General features: G+C 43.2%; 1 protein-coding gene and 1 long non-coding RNA gene across 2 annotated transcripts in view; one reads left to right on the top strand and one right to left on the bottom strand.

Annotated features, from left to right (window-relative positions):
* The window catches only part of TSPAN4 (tetraspanin 4), a 355,015-nt gene that overhangs the window by 193,123 nt on the left and 141,145 nt on the right, over positions 1-20,747 (bottom strand). The gene's annotated exons all lie outside the window — the stretch shown is intronic.
* Positions 8,793-11,513, top strand: LOC117352138. The gene is made up of 3 exons (XR_004537592.1): positions 8,793-8,853; positions 10,060-10,177; positions 10,586-11,513. It is a non-coding gene; the product is annotated as an uncharacterized LOC117352138 (long non-coding RNA).

Genomic DNA, 20,747 nt, shown 5'->3' with positions numbered 1-20,747 from the left:
CAAGAGCTCCGTTCTTTAAAACGCGCTGGATAACCCCAGAAGAGGGATCTAAATGGCCAGGAGTCGCCCCTCACTGTTTACATCACATTGACAGAAAGGTGTTGATAGTGACGAAAAAACAAGAGCTTCATTCTTTAAAATGTGCTGGATAGCCCCATAAAAGGGATCTAAATGGCCAGGAGTCGCCACTGATTATTTACATCACTTTGGCAAGAGGGCGGTGACCATGACGACAAAAACAAGAGCTTCATTCTTTAAAATGTGATGGATAGCCGCAGAAGAGCGATCTAAATGGCCAGGAGTCGGCCTGGACTATTTATATCACTTTAGCAGGAAAGTGTTGACAACAAGAACAAGAGTTGTAGCACCAGACGAGGGATCTAAATGGCCATGAGTCACCCCTCACTTTTTACATCTGATTGACAGAAAGGTGTTGAAAGTGATGATAAAAAAAAAAGAGCTTCATTCTTTAAAATGTGCTGGATAGCCCCAGAAGAGGGATCTAAATGGCCAGGAGTCGCCCCTGACTGTTTACATCACTTTGGCAGGAGGGTGTTTCCGACAAGAACATGAGTTGTAGCACCAGACGAGGGATCTAAATGGCCATGAGTCGCCCCTCACTTTTTACATCACATTGACAGAAAGGTGTTGACAGTGACGAAAAAAAAAAAAGAGCTTCATTCTTTAAAATGTGCTGCATAGCCCCAGAAGAGGGATCTAAATGGCCAGGATTCACCCCTGACTGTTTACATCACTTTAGCAGGAGGGTGTTGACAGTGACGACAAAAAAAAAGAGCTTCATTCTTTAAAATGTGCTGGATAGCCCCAGAAGAGGGATCTAAATGGCCAGGATTCACCCCTGACTGTTTACATCACTTTGGCAGGAGGGTGTTGACAATGACGACAAAAACAAGAGCTTCATGCTTTAAAATGTGCTTGATAGCCCCAGAAGAGGGTTCTAAATGGCCAGGAGTCGCTCCTGACTGTTTACAGCACTTTGGCAAGAGGGTGTTGACATTGACGACAAGAACAAGAGCTTCATTCTTTAAAATGTGCTGGATAGCCCCAGAAAAGGGATCTAAATGGCCAGGATTCACCCCTGACTGTTTAAATCACTTTGGCAGGAGGGTGTTGACAGTGACGACAAAAACAAGAGCTTCAGCTGGTTATACCCAGACAATGGATCTAAATGGCCAGAAGTCACCCCTGATTGTTTACATCACTTTGGCAGGAGGGCAGTGAAGACATGAACAAGAGCTTCGTTTTTTTAAAACGCGCTGGATAACCCCAGAAGAGGAATCTAAATGGCCAGGATTCACCCCTGACTGTTTACTTCACTTTGGCAGGAGGGTGTTGACAGTGACGACAAAAACAAGAGCTTCATTCTTTAAAATGTGCTGGATAGCCCCAGAAGAGGGATCTAAATGGCCAGGATTCACACCTGACTGTTTAAATCACTTTGGCAGGAGGGTGTTGACAGTGACGACAAAAACAAGAGCTTCATTCTTTAAAATGTGCTGGATAGCCCCAGATGAGGGATCTAAATGGCCATGAGTCGCCTCTGACTATTTACATCACTTTGGCAAGAGGGTGATGATGACGAGATCAAGAGCTGCATGATGTTAGTTATTTTCCAGGGATTAAAGTAATTTATAAGGTGTTATATTACATGTAAAAGATGCAGGCTTTAAAACCTTTCATTTGATGTCCTTTAGGTACTGGCAAATATAGCCACTGAAATAGATAAAACAGGCTGGAAAAGTCTTTGAACCCATGAGGAGGCTACAATTGGTGAAACTGCTGAGCTCCCGTTGGATCAAGTTAAGTACTTTTGCTACATTAAAGTCTGGGTTGATGTGATTGTCGACATTATTTGTAAATATCAATAGCCTGTCTCAAAGTTCCATAGACTTTGGTGTTTCAGTGGGGTATGAATATTACCACATCGGTGCTTGGTGTTTGAAGTCTAAGGTTCTCTTATTAATGATATTAGTTTAACTGGTTTTTCACCACACTTGTCTCAGTTTGTATGTTTGATTCAACTCTGCTTAAGCATGTTTCCTTTGATCCAAGTTTGATTTTAGATCGCCCCAATTTACATCACTTTGGCAAGAGGGTGGTGACGACAAAAACAAGAGCATCATTCTTTAAAATGTGCTGGATAGCCCCAAAAGAGGGATCTATATGGCCAGGAGTCACCACTGACTATTTATATCACTTTGGCAAGAGAGCAGTGATGTTGACGACAAGAACAAGAGTTGTAGCACCAGACGAAGGATCTAAATATCCTGGAGTGACTTCTGACTGTTTACATCACTTTGCCAGGAGGGCGTTGATAGTGACAAAAACAAGAGCTTCGTTTTTTAAAATGTGCTGGATAGCCCCAGAAGAGGGATCTAAATGGCCAGGATTCGCCCCTGACTGTTTACATCACTTTAGCAGGAGGGTGTTGACAGTGACGACAAAAAAAAGAGCTTCATTCTTTAAAATGTGCTGGATAGCCCCAGAAGAGGGATCTAAATGGCCAGGATTCACCCCTGACTGTTTACATCACTTTGGCAGGAGGGTGTTGACAATGACGACAAAAACAAGAGCTTCATGCTTTAAAATGTGCTTGATAGCCCCAGAAGAGGGTTCTAAATGCCCAGGAGTCGCTCCTGACTGTTTACAGCACTTTGGCAAGAGGGTGTTGACATTGACGACAAGAACAAGAGCTTCATTCTTTAAAATGTGCTGGATAGCCCCAGAAGAGGGATCTAAATGGCCAGGATTCACCCCTGACTGTTTAAATCACTTTGGCAGGAGGGTGTTGACAGTGACGACAAAAACAAGAGCTTCATTCTTTAAAATGTGCTGGTTATACCCAGACAATGGATCTAAATGGCCAGAAGTCACCCCTGATTGTTTACATCACTTTGGCAGGAGGGCAGTGAAGACATGAACAAGAGCTTTGTTTTTTAAAACGCGCTGGATAACCCCAGAAGAGGGATCTAAATGGCCAGGATTCACCCCTGACTGTTTACTTCACTTTGGCAGGAGGGTGTTGACAGTGACGACAAAAACAAGAGCTTCATTCTTTAAAATGTGCTGGATAGCCCCAGAAGAGGGATCTAAATGGCCAGGATTCACCCCTGACTGTTTAAATCACTTTGGCAGGAGGGTGGTGAAGACAAGAACAAGAGCATCATGCTTTAAAATGTGCTTGATAGCCCCAGAAGAGGGATCTAAATGGTCAGGAGTCGCCCCTGACTATTTACATCACTTTGGCAAGAGGGCAGTGAAGACAAGAACAAGAGCTTCATTCTTTAAAATGTGCTGGATAGCCCCATAAAAGGGATCTAAATGGCCAGGAGTCGCCACTGATTATTTACATCACTTTAGCAGGAGGGTGTTGACAGTGACGACAAAAACAAGAGCTTCATTCTTTAAAATGTACTGGATAACCCCAGAAGAGGGATCTAAATGGTCAGGAGTCGCCCCTGACTGTTTACATCACTTTGGCAAGAGGGTGTTGACATTGACGACAAGAACAAGAGCTTTGTTCTTTAAAATGAGCTGGATAGCCCCAGATGAGGGATCTAAATGGCAATGAGTCGCATCTAACTGTTTACATCACTTTGGCAGGGGGGCAGTGAAGAGAAGAAGAAGAGCTTCGTGCTTTAAAATGTGCTGGATAGCCCCAGAAGAGGGATCTAAATGGCCAGGAGTCACCACTGACTATTTATATCACTTTGGCAAGAGGGCAGTGACAGTGCCGACAAGAACAAGAGTTGTAGCACCTGACGAGGGATCTAAATGGCCAGGAGTCGCCCTTGACTATTTACATCACTTTGCCAGGAGGGTGTTGATAATGATGACAATAAAAAGAGCTTCATGCTTTAAAATGTGCTCAATAGCCCCAGAAGAGGGATCTAAATGGCCAGGAGTCGCCCTTGACTATTTACATCACTTTGGCAAAAGGGCAGTGAAGACAAGAACAAGAGCTCCGTTCTTTAAAATGCACTGGATAACCCCAGAAGAGGGATCTAAATGGCCAGCACTGTTTACATCACATTGACAGAAAGGTGTTGACAGTGACGACATAAACAAGAGCTTCATTCTTTAAAATGTGCTGGATAGCCCCATAAAAGGGATCTAAATGGCCAGGAGTCACCACTGGTTATTTACATCACTTTGGCAAGAGGGCGGTGACCATGACGACAAAAACAAGAGCTTCATTCTTTAAAATGTGCTGGATAGCCCCAGAAGAGGGATCTAAATGGCCAGGAGTCACCACTGGTTATTTACATCACTTTGGCAGGAGGGCAGTGAAGACAAGAACAAGAGCTTCGTTTTTTAAAAAGCGCTGGATAACCCCAGAAGAGGGATCTAAATGGCCAGGATTCACCCCTGACTGTTTACTTCACTTTGGCAGGAGGGTGTTGACAGTGACGACAAAAACAAGAGCTTCATTCTTTAAAATGTGCTGGATAGCCCCAGAAGAGGGATCTAAATGGCCAGGATTCACCCCTGACTGTTTACATCACTTTGGCAGGAGGGTGTTCACAATGACGACAAAAACAAGAGCTTCATAATTTAAAATGTGCTGGATAGCCCCATAAAAGGGATCTAAATGGCCAGGATTCACCCCTGACTGTTTACATCACTTTGGCAAGAGGGTGATGATGACGAGATCAAGAGCTGCACGTTGTTAGTTATTTTCCAGGGAATAAAGTAATTTATAAGATATGTTATTACATGTAAATGGTGCAGGCTTTAAAACCTTTAATTTGATGTCCTTAAGGTACTGGCAAATATAGCCACTGAAATAGTTAAACCAGGCTGGAAAAGTCTTTGAACCCATGAGGAGGCTACAATTGGTGAAACTGCTGAGCTTCCGTTGGATCAAGTTAAGTACTTTTGCTACATTAAAGTCTGGGTTGATGTGATTGCCGACATTATTTGTATATATCAATAGCCTGTTTCAAAGTGCCATAGACTTTGGTGTTTCAGTGGGGTATAAATATAACCACATCGGTGCTTGGTGTTTGAAGTCTACGGTTCTCTTATTAATGATATTAGTTTAACTGGTTTTTCACCTACCCTTATCTCAGTTTGCATGTTTGATTCAACTCTGCTTGAGCAAGTTTCCTTTGATCCAAGTTTGATTTGAGATCGCCTCAGTTTACATCACTTTGGCAAGAGGGTGGTGATGACAAGAACAAGAGCTTCATGCTTTAAAATGTACTGGATAGCCCCAGAAGAGGGATCTAAATGGCCAGGATTCACCCCTGACTGTTTACATCACTTTGGCAGGAGGGTGTTGACAGTGACGACAAGAACAAGAGCTTCATTCTTTAAAATGTGCTGGATAGCCCCAGATGAGGGATCTAAATGGCCAGGATTCACCCCTGACTTTTTACATCACTTTGGCAGGAGCGTGTTGACAGTGACGACAAAAACAAGAGTTTCATTCTTTAAAATGTGCTGGATAGCCCGAGAAGAGGGATCTAAATGGCCAGGATTCACCCCTGACTGTTTACATCACTTTGGCAGGAGGGTGTTGACAGTGACGACAAAAACAAGAGCTTCGTTCTTTAAAATGTGCTGGATAGCCCCAGATGAGGGATCTAAATGGCCTTGAGTCGCCTCTTAACTGTTTGCATCACTTGGCAGGAGGGCGGTGAAGACAAGAACAAGAGCTTCATGCTTTAAAATGCGCTTGATAGCCCCAGAAGAGGGATCTAAATGGTCAGGAGTCGCCCCTGACTGTTTATATCACTTTGGCAAGAGGGTGTTGACATTGACGACAAGAACAAGAGCTTCGTTCTTTAAAATGTGCTGGATAGCCCCAGATGAGGGATCTAAATGGCCATGAGTCGCCTCTTACTGTTTACATCACTTTGGCAGGAGGGCAGTGAAGACAAGAACAAGAGCTTCGTTCTTTAAAACGCGCTGGATAACCCCAGAAGAGGGATCTAAATGGCCAGGAGTCGCCCCTGACTGTTTACATCACTTTGACAGGAGGGCGGTGACGACAAGAACAAGAGCTTCATGCTTTAAAATATACTGGATAGCCCCAGAAGATGGATCTAAATGGTAAAGAGTCGACCCTGTCTATTTACATCACTTTGTCAGGAGGGTGTTGACAGTGACGACAAAAACAAGAGCTTCATTCTTTAAAAAGTGATGTATATCCCAAGAAGAAGGATCTAAATGGACAGGAGTCACCCCTGACTATATACATCACTTTGGCAGGAGGGTGTTGTCGATTAGAACAAGAGTTGTAGCACCAGACGAGGGATCTAAATGGCCAGGAGTCGCCCCTCACTGTTTACATCACATTGACAGAAAGGTGTTGACAGTGACGACAAAAACAAGAGCTTCATTCTTTAAAATGTGTTGGATAGCCCCATAAAAGGGATCTAAATGGCCAGGAGTCGCCCCTGATTATTTACATCACTTTGGCAAGAGGGTGTTGACATTGATGACAAGAACAAGAACTTCATGCTTTAAAATACGCTAGATAGCCCCAGAAGAAGAATCTAAATGGCCAGGAGTCACCCCTGACTGTTTACATCACTTTAGAAGGAGGGTGTTGACAGTGAAGACAAAAACAAGAGCTTCACTCTTTAAAATGTGCTGGATAGCCCCAGAAGAAGAATCTAAATGGCCAGGAGTCACCCCTGACTGTTTACATCACTTTGGCAAGAGGGTGATGATGACGAGATCAAGAGCTGCACGTTGTTAGTAATTTTCCAGGGATTAAAGTAATTTATAAGATTTGTGATTACATGTAAATGGTGCAGGCTTTAAAACCTTTCATTTGATGTCCTTTAGGTACTGGCAAATATAGCCACTGAAATAGATAAACCAGGCTGGAAAAGTCTTTGAACCCATGAGGAGGCTACAATTGGTGAAACTGCTGAGCTTCCGTTGGATCAAGTTAAGTACTTTTGCTACATTAAAGTCTGGGTTGATGTTATTGTCGACATTATTTGTAAATATCAATAGCCTGTTTCAAAGTTCCATAGACTTTGGTGTTTCAGTGGGGTATGAATATAACCACATCGGTGCTTGGTGTTTGAAGTCTACAGTTCTCTTATTAATGATATTAGTTTAACTGGTTTTTCACCACCCTTGTCTCAGTTTGTATGTTTGATTCAACTCTGCTTGAGCAAGTTTCCTTTGATCCAAGTTTGATTTGAGATCGCTCCTGTTTACATCACTTTGGCAAGAGGGTGGTGACGACAAGAACAAGAGCTTCATGTTTTAAAATGTGCTGGATAGCCCCAGAAGAGGGATCTAAATGGCCAGGAGTCACCCCTGACTGTTTACATCACTTTGCCAGGAGGGCGTTGACGGTGACGACAAGAACAAGAGCTTCGTTCTTTAAAATGTGCAGGATAGCCCCAGAAGAGGGATCTAAATGGCCAGGAGTCACCACTGACTATTTATATCTAATCTAATCTAATCTAAACCTTAAGTTTTTATATACCGCATCATCTCCATGAGAATATCACTTTGGCAAGAGGGCAGTGACGGTGACAACAAGAACAAGAGTTGTAGCACCAGACGAAGGATCTAAATGGCCAGGAATCGCCCGACTATTTACATCACTTTGGAAGAAGGGTGTTGACGACAAGAACTAGAGTTGTAGCACCTGACAAGGGATCTAAATGGCCAGGAGTCGCCCTTTACTATTTACATCACTTTGCCAGGTGGGTGTTGATAATGACGACAATAAAAAGAGCTTCATGCTTTAAAATGTGCTCGATAGCCCCAGAAGAGGGATCTAAATGGCCAGGAGTCGCCCTTGACTATTTACATCACTTTGGCAAGAGGGCAGTGACGGTGACGATAAGAACAAGAGTTGTAGCACCAGTTGAGGGATCTAAATGGACTGTTTACATCCCTTTGGTTAGTGTTCGGTTGACGGTGACGACAAGAACAAGTGCTTAAAGGTTTAGAATGTTCTGGTTAGCCCCAGAAGAGGGCTCTAAATGGCCAGGAGTCACCCCTGACTGTTTACATCACTTTGGGAAGAGGACGGTGATGGTGGCAACAAGAACAAGAGTTGTAGCACCATACGAGGGATCTAAATGGCCAGGACTCGACCCTCACTGTTTACACACCTTTGGCTAGAGGGTGGTGACCATGATGACAAGAACAAGAGCTTCATGCTTTAAAAATGTGCTGGATAGCTGCAGAAGAGGGGCCTAAATGGCCTGGAGTCGCCCCTGACTGTTTATATATCATTGGGAATAGGTCATTTGACGGTGGTGACAAGAACAAGAGCTTCATGCTTTAAAATGTGCTGGATAGCTCCAGAAGAGGGGTCTAAATAGCCTGGAGTCTAAATGGCCTTACTGTTTACATCCCTTTGGGAAAATGTAGGTTGATGGTGATGACAAGAAAAAGAGCTTCATGCTTTAAAATGCTGGATAGCCCCAGAAGAGGGATCTAAATGGCTAGGAGTCGCCCCCTGCCTGTTTACATCCCTTTGGCAAGAGGGATGATGAGAACAAGACCTGCATTCTTAAATGCACTGGATATTCTCAGATGAGGAATCTGAGTGGCCTGGAGCAGCTGCTGGCTCATTACATGCTTTATAATATCGACTGGTATGTATCTCCCTATGGCCAGAGTTCTAATCCCCTGTTGTATTAGTAATTTTGTTTAGGTTCTATTGTCTGCTTGAGCTTCATATCATGTTGATCAGTGGCTGAAAGGGAGTTTTGGTGACCAGAGATCTGTGGTTACTCTTGGATTGTGGACACGTTTTTCTCAGTTTTCGACATGTTCCTTCCCACAGGTAGAAAAACAAGGTTCCGCAGGAGACCGCAAAGCTGGATCTGGATCGAACATATGCTAGTGAGTGTGGGGAGAATAGCTTTGTTGTCTATCATGCCTTTGGCTCAGCTGCATTTACTGAGCAGTGTGACAAACGGCTGCTAGAGGTAATCCTGGTATCTTTAATCTGAATTTGCAGCTACTATCATGCCTCTGTGATAAGTACTGATGGGGACTGGTGCCTGAATTATGGTCCCTGGAGGGCCATGAATATTCATGAGATCAGCATGCAATGGTTTGCTAATATACAGTATGCATATTTCTCATGCATATTCATTGTATAATCCTAAAACATCGGGCCAGCCAAGTGTGCCACCAGGAGAAGGGCAGTGCTGTCTGGCCAGTGCTGTGTCCATAGGATTAGTATGGTTCAGAGGACCTGTTGACCCTAAGAACATATGACTAGCCTTACTGGATCAGACCAATGTCTATCAGGCCCATTAGCCCGTCCTCACGGTGGCCAATCCAGGTCACTAGTACTTGGCAACATTCCAGAATATCAAAGAGTAGATGAGATTCTGGAACCCTAAAGAGTATCAAGATTCCATGCTACCAATCCAGGGCAAGCAGTGGCTTCCCCCATGTCTTTCTCAATAGTAAGAGTAGTGTTAAGGGTTTGGACAATTTCTTGGAGGAAAAGTCCATAGTATCTCTGGTCTAGTGAACTTATCCCTACTAAGCTCAACTTTTATGGAGATTTAAAATTCTGCTTTTGATCCACATCTGTTCTCTGACCACCACTACCACTTATTTGGAAAATTATGCTCTGGCCTCCTGTGTGCCAGTGATGGGTCAGGTGTTTTCAGATACCTTGAAGTGGACAAATTAATCCGAATTCCAAACCACATACTCGTATGTAAGGATAACTGTGGCCATGCTTCTTGGATATCCAACTTATTGCTGGCTCTTGAGAGAGAGAAGCTGGGCATCAGCTGGGTTGTCTTGCGGTGCAACCAACTTAGGACTTCTGCTTGTTGCCCCATTGTATGCTGGGCGCTGTAGTTTTGATTATGCACTGGGGTTTGTGGTCTTATTTTTCCTCTATTGCACATTGACCTCACCTGAGTTGATTTTAAGGGCTGAAATAAGGACACTACACCAGGGTCCCCTCTTTTCTCCTCTGCAGCCAGCAGGGAGTTGATATGGGAGTCATTTTGGATACCCTGAAAACTCAGGACAGATTTGGGAATCGCTGACCTAAGCAGATACTTTCTTTCTCTTCCCTAGATCCAGGAAGGTCCTTTCTCCTGGTACCCCTGCTGCCTCTGACTGTTGAGAAACCGCAGAAAGATTCCTCGGATATGGAGTCTCCTCAGACTGAGATTCTGAGAGGAACCCTCAATAGGTAAGGCACCACCAGTGTGGCCTTCAGCTACCCTCTGTCTTCTCCTCCTCCTGTTTAAGGAAACTTGTACGCTGCAGGTTGGGCTTTTTGTCTCTTGCCTGTTTCACTGGCAGAATGTATAGGACTTCCCCCCCCCTCCGCAGATTCCTGGGTTCCAATCCCTACCCTGGTTGGCTCGGCCTGTCCAGTTCCAACACTCATGCCTGAGAAGTCATATATTCTGTTGTGTTGAATAAAAAAGAACTAGGAAAATAATTTTTTGTGCTTAAAGTTCTTGTGTTTCAATTCTTTCCTGAGTCCATGCCTCTCCCTTATTTGGACTAGACCCTCTTGTCTCTTCCCCCCCCCCCCCACCAATTGCTATAAACTTGCAGTTTTTCACTGTGTGCCTTTCTGATCTCTCTACAGCCTGTAGGAGGTGAGTCGTTGGATGTAGGACCAAACCTGGAAAAAGTGGCCAGGGAAGCCCCTTCGTAGAGCTGTGAAGACCTTTCTCCAACTAAAAAGTCCAGCTGTAAACAAGCCAACAGTTCAGTGCAAAGCTTTACAAATGGTCCAAAATGCGGCTGCAAGGCTAATTTCTGGAGTTAGAAAATTCGACCATATAACACCTTGGTTGAAGAAATTGCACTGGTTACCTGTGCGATTACATATCATTTTCAAAACATTAACGTTGATATTTACTATGGGATTCCTTGGTATCTATCACACGTTATGGCAGTTTTCTGAGCGGTCGGTACTTTGTGATCCGAGGGCGCAATGCGATTTGGCTTTGACAGATTTCTTAAATACATTGAAAACACAAGAACATCTGCCATTTCTAGCATGGGGTAACGCTGTGGAACAAATTAACTGGAGCTTTAACAGCGTTATCGGATATTGAGAAATTTAATGCTGGTTTTAAGATGAATTGTACTGTGAAGATCTTCTCAAGATGTGATTATTCATCTGTAAGCCAAGACGTTTGTAAAATTCTTATTTGTTATTCTGTGCATGTTATTGTAATGCCACCTAGATCTAGGCAGTTGATAATTTTTTTTAAATACTCTCCCACCAACGACCACTAGTTGGTGACCCTCTAGTCTAATCTACTGTATTACCTCCCCAGGAATTTCCTCTGAATGTCCCTACCCAAGCTGTCCTTAAGTTACCATATTGTATGGTATTGTATTGCCAAACGTACTGTCCAATGTAACCTACTGTGAATGTTGGCTTGTAACCCATTCTGAGCTCCCGGGAGGACCAGATAGAAATCGAATTAAATAAATAAATGGAGGGAATTGAACATGTTCTGGAAATGTTGTGGCAAACGGACGTTATATAATAAAGTTTGGTTTTCATGTACTTTGCACTTGGGTGTCTCCCTTATTCCTCTGGAAGGTGAGAAATTGCAGCATTTACTGTGCTTATAAATTGTTGGTCTGTATCCATGTAACGAGACTTTCTTCCCACACGAGCTTTGGAAGTCAGGCACTAACCAGCTCTTATCTCCCACCTGCGGCGAAGGCTCCTGCTTCCATCCCATAGACACGGTGAAGAACGCTCGTACAGCCAGCGGATAGCAAGATCAGCCACAGCACCTGTAAGCAGTGCTCAGCCCAAAGCTTCCCTCTGTCGTGAACTGCCCAGGTGGAAACGGGAAGCTGCGTCAGCGGGGAAGCATTTGTTTCAAATGGATTGTCCATCAATGCGTTTAGGTTTATACTTTAGACCAGTGTTCTTCAATCTTTTGACACCTATGGACCGGCAGAAATAAAATAATTTTGTGGACTGGCACCAGTCCGCTGACTGGCAGTTAAACACTGGGCTAAGTCATGCCCATCTCCACTCAATCTCTGCCCCAGACTCAGACCCCATAATAGTACTAATTGTAACACCATTTTTTCCATTCATTTTTCATATCTACACACAATATAATTGTATTAACACATAATGGTTAACCACAAAATTAAAATACACAAAGCACACTGTATGCTTTTCAACACTCTTTCCTACCTAAAAACAGATAACCCCATGCAAATGCAGGACCAAAAACTAAAAGTACTAATATTCACGATCAAACCCTAAGATGCAAGACTATGCAAGCAGTACCGTATAACTCCAGAGAAAAAGAAACAAATGCATTTCTACTTGAACAGACAGCAGATACAAATCAATCACTAAAAAAAATAAAAGCATTCCCCTACCGTTGTTGTCTCTCTCTCTCTCTCTCTCCATGTGCCTTGCTTTCTGGCCTGCCCCCCCAGTGTTATCTTTTGGCCGGTCCACTATGCAATCAAGCAGCATCTTCGGGTCGGCTCCCTGAGTGCTGCATTGCACAAAGCTGTGGGCAGCGGTTCCTCTCGCGCGTCCCGCGCCTCATCTGGAAGCCTTCTTCTGACGTTGCGACATCGGAGAGAAGGCTTCCGGTTCAGGTGCAGGCCGTGCATAGGAGCTTTTTTCCACGGCTTTGTGCACTGCAGCACTCAGGGAGCCAGCCCGAAGATGCCTCGTTGATCGCACCATAGACAGGGGGCAGAAGAATGTTGTCTTGGGCCCGATGTAGCTGCTTCAGTACTGCGGGTTACCCTTTCCTACTCTGTCCCATTAACTATAAATAATTTATGAAGCTTCTTGTTCTACTTAATTAATATGAATCATTGTCACAGTCCCTTATCTATGTGATTCATTCCCTTTCTCTTATATAAACACTTACTACACACTTCATTAACTCCTGTTGATTCTATTCTGTCTGGCTCTGAATAACTCGTAATGAATTGATCTGCTATTAACTATTGCTTTGTTATGAACTTAAGTTTGATCTGATCATAAACGTTTTATTGTAATGGTTACTTTTTTAATACAGCAGTTTAATAATATGCTTTCCTATATTCTGTTTGTCTCAGCATAGTTTGATATGAATTGTTTGGCCACCAACCCCTGCAATATTCTGAATTTAAATTTGATTTGCCATAAGAACATAAGAATTGCCGCTGCTGGGTCAAACCAGTGGTCCATCCTGCCCAGCAGTCCACTCACGTGGCAGCTCCAAATGAGTCCAGTCTCACCAGTTTAGCATGAACTTGTCCAACTTTGTCTTGAAACCCTGGAGGGTGTTTTCCCCTATAACAGATTCCGGAAGAGCGTTCCAGTTTTCTACCACTCTCTGAGTGAAGAAGAATTTCCTTACATTTGTACAGAATCTATCCCCTTTCAACTTTAGAGAGTGTCCTCTTGTTCTCACTACTTTGGAGAGGGTGAACAATCTGTCTTTCTCTACTAAGTGTATTCCCTTCAGTATTTTGAATATTTCAATCATGTCCCCTCGCAGTCTCCTCTTTTCAAGGGAGAAAAGGCCCAGTTTCTCTAATCTCTTGCTGTACGGCAACTCCTCTAGCCCCTTAACCATTTTAGTTGCCCTTCTCTGGACCATTTCGAGTACTGTGTCCTTTATGTACGGCGACCAGTGCTAGACGCAGTACTCCAGGTGAGGGCGCACCATGGCCCGGTACAGCGGCATTATAACCTTCTCGATTATGTTTGTGATCCCCTTCTTGATTATTCCTAGCATTCTGTTCGCCCTTTTCGCCGCCATAGCACATTGTGCAGATGGTTTCATGGACTTGTCGATCAGAACTCCCAAGTCCATTTCCTGGGAGGTCTCTCCAAGTACATAAGAACTAAGAAGTTGCCTCCGCTGAGGCAGACCAGAGGTCCATCTCGCCCAGTGGTCCGCTCCCGCGGCGGCCCATCAGGCCCATTGCCTGAGCAGTGGTCCCTGACTAGCTCTATAACCTATCTCCACTCCTACCGTCCTGGACATCCTGTATTCGTGCATGAAATTTTTGTTGCACTTATCCACATTGAACCATACTAAAGTCCATTTCTCGAGCTTGATTATATCACGTAGCAGATCTTTGCAATCCCCCTGAGTTTTATTATATTGATTACTATTTTTATTATGGCAGTATAATTATATGCTTTCCTATACCTATTAATTGTCCTGCAGGTATGAATTTCTCTATTCTCCCATAAGAACATAAGCAGTGCCTCTGCTGGGTAAGACCAGAGGTCCATTGTGCCCAGCAGTCCGCTCACGCGGTGGCCCATCAGGTCCAGGACCTGTATAGTAATCCTTTATCTATATCCTTCTATCCCCATTTCCTTCAGGAAATCATCCAATCCTTTCTTGAACCCCAATACCGTACTCTGTTCTATCACACCCTCTGGAAGCGCATTCCAGGTGTCCACCGCCCTTTGGGTGAAGAAGAACCTCCTAGCATTGGTTCTGAATCTGTCCCCTCTTAATTTTTCCGAATGCCCTCTCGTTCTTGTAGTTTTCAAAAGTTTGAAGAATCTGTCCCTCTCCACTTTCTCCAACCCCTTCATGATCTTGTAAGTCTCTATCATATCCCCTCTACGTCTCTGCTTCTCAAGGGAAAAGAGCCCCAGTTTCTCCAATCTTTCAGCGTTTGAAAGGTGTTCCATACCTTTTATCAAACGTGTCGCTCTCTTCTGAACCCTCTCGAGTATCGCCATATTCTTCTTAAGGTACGGCAACCAATATTGGATGCAGTACTCCAGATGCGGGCGTACCATCGCCCGAAACAACAGCAGGATAACTTTTTTCGTTCTGGTTGTAATACCTTTTTGATAGTACCCAGCATTCTATTTGCCTTCTTAGAGGTCGCTGCGCACTGTGCCAATGGTTTCATTGTGTTGTCCACTATTACCCCCAAGTCCTTTTCTTGGGTACTTTCACCCATTACCAGCCCTCCCATTGTATAGCTGTACTTCGGGTTTCTGTTTCCTACATGCAAGACTTTACATTTCTCTACATTAAACTTCATCTGCCATCTTGTCGCCCACTCTTCTAGTTTGTTCAGGTCCCTTTGTAAATCTTCACAGTCCTCTTTAGTCCCAACTCCACTAAATAGTTTGGTGTTGTCTGCAAATTTTATTACTTCACATTTCGTCCCTGTTTCTATATCATTTATAAATACATTGAACAGCAGCGGTCCGAGTACCGACCCCTGTGGAACACCACTCCTGACCGTCCTTCAGTCCGAGTAGTGGCCCTTCACTCCCATCCTTTGCTTTCTACCCGCCAACCAATTTTTGATCCATCTATGTACGTCTACTTCTACCCATGGTTCTTCAGTTTCCATAGTAGGCATTCATGGGGTACCTTGTCAAAGGCTTTTTGGAAATCTAAGTATACAATGTCTCTGGGGTCCCCTTTGTCCATCCATTTGTTAATTCCTTCGAAGAAGTGCAATAAGTTGGTTAGGCACGATCTTCCCTTGCAGAAGCCATGTTGGCTTGTTTTCATCAGTTTATTCCTTTCTAGATGCTCGTCGATGCTGTCTTATCAGCGCTTCTGCCATCTTCCCTGGAACCGAAGTCAAACTTACCGGTCTGTAGTTCCCCGGGTCACCTCTCGATCCTTTTTTAAAGATGGGCGTAACATTAGCTATCTTCCAATCCTCCGGGATCATGCCTGTTTTCAGGGATAGATTACAAACCTGCTGTAGTAGTTCTGCTATTTCCTCCTTTAGTTCTTTCAATATCTAGGGTGGATTCCGTCTGGGCCCAGAGATTTGTCAGTTTTTAATCTATCTGCTTGTGTACGTCGTAAAGGCTTACCTCCATGGATGTTAATTTTTCTGCTTGATCTCCTTTTGAAGATTTTTTTCAGGTTCCACCACGTTGGATGTGTCCTCTTTTGTAAATACTGACGAAAAGAACATGTTTAGTCTATTCGCCACTTCTTTTTTCCTCCTTCACCACTCCTTTCCTATCTCCGTCATCCAGCGGTCCCACCTCCTCCCTAGCCAGTTGCTTCCCTTTAACATATCTGAAGAATGGTTTAAAATTTTGTGCTTCCCTGGCTAGCCTCTCTTCATATTCTCTTTTTGCTCTTCTAACCACGAGGTGACATTTTTTTTGATGCGTGCTGTGCTCTTTTCAGTTTTCCTTGGTTTTGTCCTTTTTCCATTTCCAGAATGAATTCTTCTCATCTCCTATCACTTTCTTTACTTCTTTAGTTATCCACGCCGAGCCTTTTGTTCTGCTCTTTTCTAAATCTGGGGATATATAGATTTTGCGCCTCGTTCAACGTGTCCTTGAATAAAGACTAGGCTTGCTCCACAGTCTGCAATTTCTTTGAGCTGTTCCTAAGTTTCTTCCTTACCATTACACTCATTGCTTCGTAGTTTCCTTTCTTGAAGTTAAAAGTAGTTGCTGTGCTTCTCTTCCCCTTCGATACTCCTACTTCAACTTTGAACTTGATCATATTGTGATCGCTATTTCCCAACGGCCCCAGTACTTCCACTTCTTTTGCAGGTCCTCTTAGCCCATTGTGGATTAGATCCAAAGTGGCATTCCGTCTCGTCGGTTCTCTGACAAGCTGCTCCATGAAGCAGTCCTGTATAGCCTCCAGGAATCCGGTCTCCCTAGCGCATTTTGAGTTTCCAAGACTCCAGTCTATCCTGGGATAGTTGAAGTCTCCCATAGCAATCGTGTTACCGCTTTTGTATTCTCGCTTTATCTTGGCTTTCATTTCTTCATAGTTTGCTTTGGTTTGTCCAGGTGGACGATAGTACAGGCCCATCTTTATCTCGGGTCCATTCCTTCCCGGTATTTTAACCCATAGTGATTCCAATTTGTTGGTCGTCGCTGCTGTATCCATTCGAGTTTGTTATCCTTTATGTATAAGGCTAGTCCTCATCCTTTCTGACCAGACCTGTCTTCGCGATAGAGTTTGTACCCCGGCAGTGCTATGTCCCATTTGTTTTCTTCATTCCACCATGTTTCAGAGATCCCAATGATGTCTAGGTTATCTTTTTTGGCCATGACTTCTAGTTCTCCCATTTTGTCACGTAAACCATCTGCTTTCTCTGATTGAGGTATGCTCTTTAATCTGATTATTTTTCCCTCGAATAATAAATTTTGATAGAATTTCTGTGGAAAAGTTTTGACTTATGCAGTTCTTAGTACAAAGCGGATGCTTTTAGGGACATAAAAAAAATTAAACGTCCCAAAAACTGCCTAAGTTGGCACTTGGACTTCCTAATTGCCAATCAAAACCATTTTCCTTGATGTCTAGGAAGACACTTTAACTGCTATGCATCCAGAATTCAAGGGGGTATGTTAAGAGGTGTGTTATGGGTGTGCTAGACTTAGACAGCTTGCGGAGATAATCAAACCTTTTGTAAAACGTCCTGTTTTCAGAGCTAGACCTGTTTTAGAAGCATCTAAGTGTCACGAAGGGACCAAAACTGAGCAGATTACCACTGGATTCATGAAGCTATGACCCACCCAAACACCCCATTGACTCCCTCCCATCCCCCAAAAATCTGAATGAAAGAGTACAACCCAGCAGCATTTGGGAAAGCCTAGTACAGCATAACACAGGAGTCTAAAGTAACCTGGTGAGTGGGCTAGTGAATCATAGAGAGGAAGACCCAGGCCCATAAGGTAAACCCACCAAAACCCTATACTAATGCCATATAGATGCCGCCGACAGCCATAATGGCTATTGGGGTGATAGACATGTGGGTAAGGTAGGTTTTGGGGGAGTTTTTGAGGGCTCGGCATAAATGATAAAGGGTGTATGGTGAGATGGATATCTGGCACCCTTTATGTGAAGTTCACAGCAGTGCCCTCTAAGGTGTTGGCCTGTCTATGTTTCCAGTTCCTTAGAATGTCAGCCCCTCCCATGTCTAAATGCTGCTGATTTGGATATTTCTAACTTGGATTTTTTAAATTGAAAATGATGACTAAAGTTAGATGTCCTGGCAGTCTAGACGTTTTGGTGGCCAAGATGTCCAAGTAGGTGATTAAAAAAAAAAAAAAATTATTTGGACATCCCATTCAAAAATGGATGTTTACATTTAGCAGGAAAGATCCAAAGTCAGATTTAGATGTCCTATCAAAAATGTAGTTATTTATTTTTCTATACCGTTCTCCCAGGAGAGCTCAGAATGGTTTACATGAATTTATTCAGCTATTTGAGCATTTTTCTATGTCTGTCCCGCTGGCCTCACAATCTATCAAATGTACCTGGGGCAATGGGGGGGATTAAATTGGTAGCCAGTGTAGTTGTTTAAGGAAAGCTGAGATCAAATTGTATTTCTTTAGGTTGAAGATAAGTCTGACAGCTGTGTTCTGAATGAGCTGCAATTGGTGAACAAGAGAGGAGTTGATCCCCCACGTTTGCTGAGTTGCAGTAGTCCAGCTGGACAATTGGAGCAAAATGATGTTGGTGGAAGTAGTTGGCGCATAGTGAAGATGGTAGAGATTTGAGGATCCATTTTGAGTGTGTCATCCAGAATGAGGATTTCTCCACTGGATTGAAGATTAATGCTTGTCGGGGTGTTCTGCTGAGTGGTGTGGAAACAGATGGCTTTGGTTTTGGTGGCATTTAGTTTAAGTTTGTTTGTGGATTTTTTCAATGTTGTTTGAAATTTTCTCATCTATGTTTGGTTGTTTGGTTGTAATAGGGATGAGGAGAAGAATGTTGTCTGCGTAGTATAGTAAGGTTTTGTCTTCTAATTTAATGTTTCCAAGTGAGCTCATGAAAAGATTGAAAAGGATGGGGGATAAAGAGGAGCCTTGCGGAACTCCGCAGAATGCTTTCCAGGGGTTGTAGAAGTCTCCTTCCTTTTTAACCGTAGACTCTCTATTTTGTAGAAAGTCTGTGAACAGTCTAACACAGCTCCTGTAATTCTGATTTCAGACAGTTTGGTTATAAGCAGATGATGGTCTACCGAGTCAAAGGGTTATCAAACTGGAGTAGTATTGCTTGATGGCCAATACTTAGTAGTGGTTTTACTTTGGTGATTAGGGTGATGATAAAGAGTTCTGTGCTGTATTGCTTTCTGAATCCACATTAGGATGGGTGAAGGCAGGAATGTAGCTCAATATAAGAGGCTAGTTGTTTGCTTTCGTGGATTTCAAGGATTTTTGTTAGAATAGGGATGCCAGTGATGGGCCAGTAGCTTGAAGTTTTGGAAAGGTCTGCTGTTGGAAGTTTTCGGTATGGGTGTGAGAGCAATTTTGCCCATTTCCTTGGGTAATTTGCCTGTCCCTATCTGCTCACTGTAGCTGAGAAACTTCTCTTTGGAGGGTGCAGACAAGAGTCTACTTGTAGGGTTACAATTTATTTCTTTTTAGCAAAATATCTTTTAGAATTTTTAATATTTGTATTTTATACCATTTCTTTAAATTATTTATAGTTAGATGATACAGGTTTGTTTTTAACTTTTCCTGTCTTTGTGGAATATGAAAAAAAGGACAAATAGAACACAACTGCCTTGCCATTGTAAATTTCAGATCCCTCTAGTCATGTCAAATATGAATACAGCATGGATGGCTGGAGGAAGAACTCGGTGATGAAACAGACACCTAACTTGAGAATACATATCAAAGAGCTGAACAGAGAAATGGGGTGGGGGGATGTAATATTAAGTGACAACCGCCTTTAATCCAAGGGCATAGAAAAGTAGAGTGTGTTTGTGAATAGAAAAAATTTTAAAAATGCTCTGGTTACTGGACACACAGATAAGTCAATTTCTCTCCAAACGGGTCACTTTTGCATAGGATACATAGTCCAGTATTGTTGCTTGTGTAATCTCTTGCAGAAGGCTACACAATGTCAACGGCAATCAAAAAATCAGAAATTGTTGGGGTTTGCCTGTCCAGAAAATGATAAGTCTCATTTTAGGTGATTGCATATCCATAGCTTTGTACAAGCCATGGGGGGGGGGGGGGGGGACTGGGGCGTACTGGGCAGATCTAGGGGGGGGGTCCAGATTTTACTAGAGTAAAATCTGGCAACTACTCTGACCTTATCTCTTGGCACTTGAGGATCTTCTTTCTTTTCCTGCAGCTTATGGAGTTATCGCTAAGGGCAGACACTTTGCTGATTAATGCCCATCTGGGGTTTTTCTCTTTCACCACTGTGTCCAGTTTCTTTGCAACCAGCTTTTTATTGATCGGAATGGGAATGACCCAGATGATCATAACCCCCAGTGCTTTTCCAGTCCAATGATGCCAAAGTTCCCAGCGGATATGAGAAATTATTTACTGCGATCCGTATCTCCCGTAATCCACTGTCCTGGGTTGAACCTTTCCAAATTCTTATCCTTTGGTTTCAGTTCCCTTTTCCTTAAATGTGTCCAGTTTTGATTGATTTACATTTCCCACTTAGTTTCCACATTAACCACCTGTTTTGTTTCCATGCTAGTGGGGATGATGTTGAAACTCTGCTCAGGTAGGGGAAAAATGATTCAGCCTTTATGCTAAAATAGGACACTTCCACAATAATAAGATGCACTGTATGCATAATAGGATGGTGTGTTAATAACACAATACAGGCTGGATGACCATTTTCAAACGGAGGAAAAAGCCTCAGACAAGGGCCCTCCCACCTCCACAATGGTGGTGGAGCATTCACCTCACTGGCTAAAAAACCTCCTTCAAATGAAACAAGCACTGTGCTGTGTTATGCTTGACTTGAAAGATGCTGCAAGATAGATGAAAAAATAAATTCAACTTATTTTCCGTTGATCGGTACACCAACGATAAC

This window comes from Geotrypetes seraphini, chromosome 19, assembly GCF_902459505.1.
Source record: "Geotrypetes seraphini chromosome 19, aGeoSer1.1, whole genome shotgun sequence".
NCBI classification, from domain to species: Eukaryota; Metazoa; Chordata; class Amphibia; order Gymnophiona; family Dermophiidae; genus Geotrypetes; species Geotrypetes seraphini.
The sequence above is the reverse complement of the archived record's forward strand: the minus strand, read 5'-3'. Positions and strand labels throughout refer to the sequence as shown.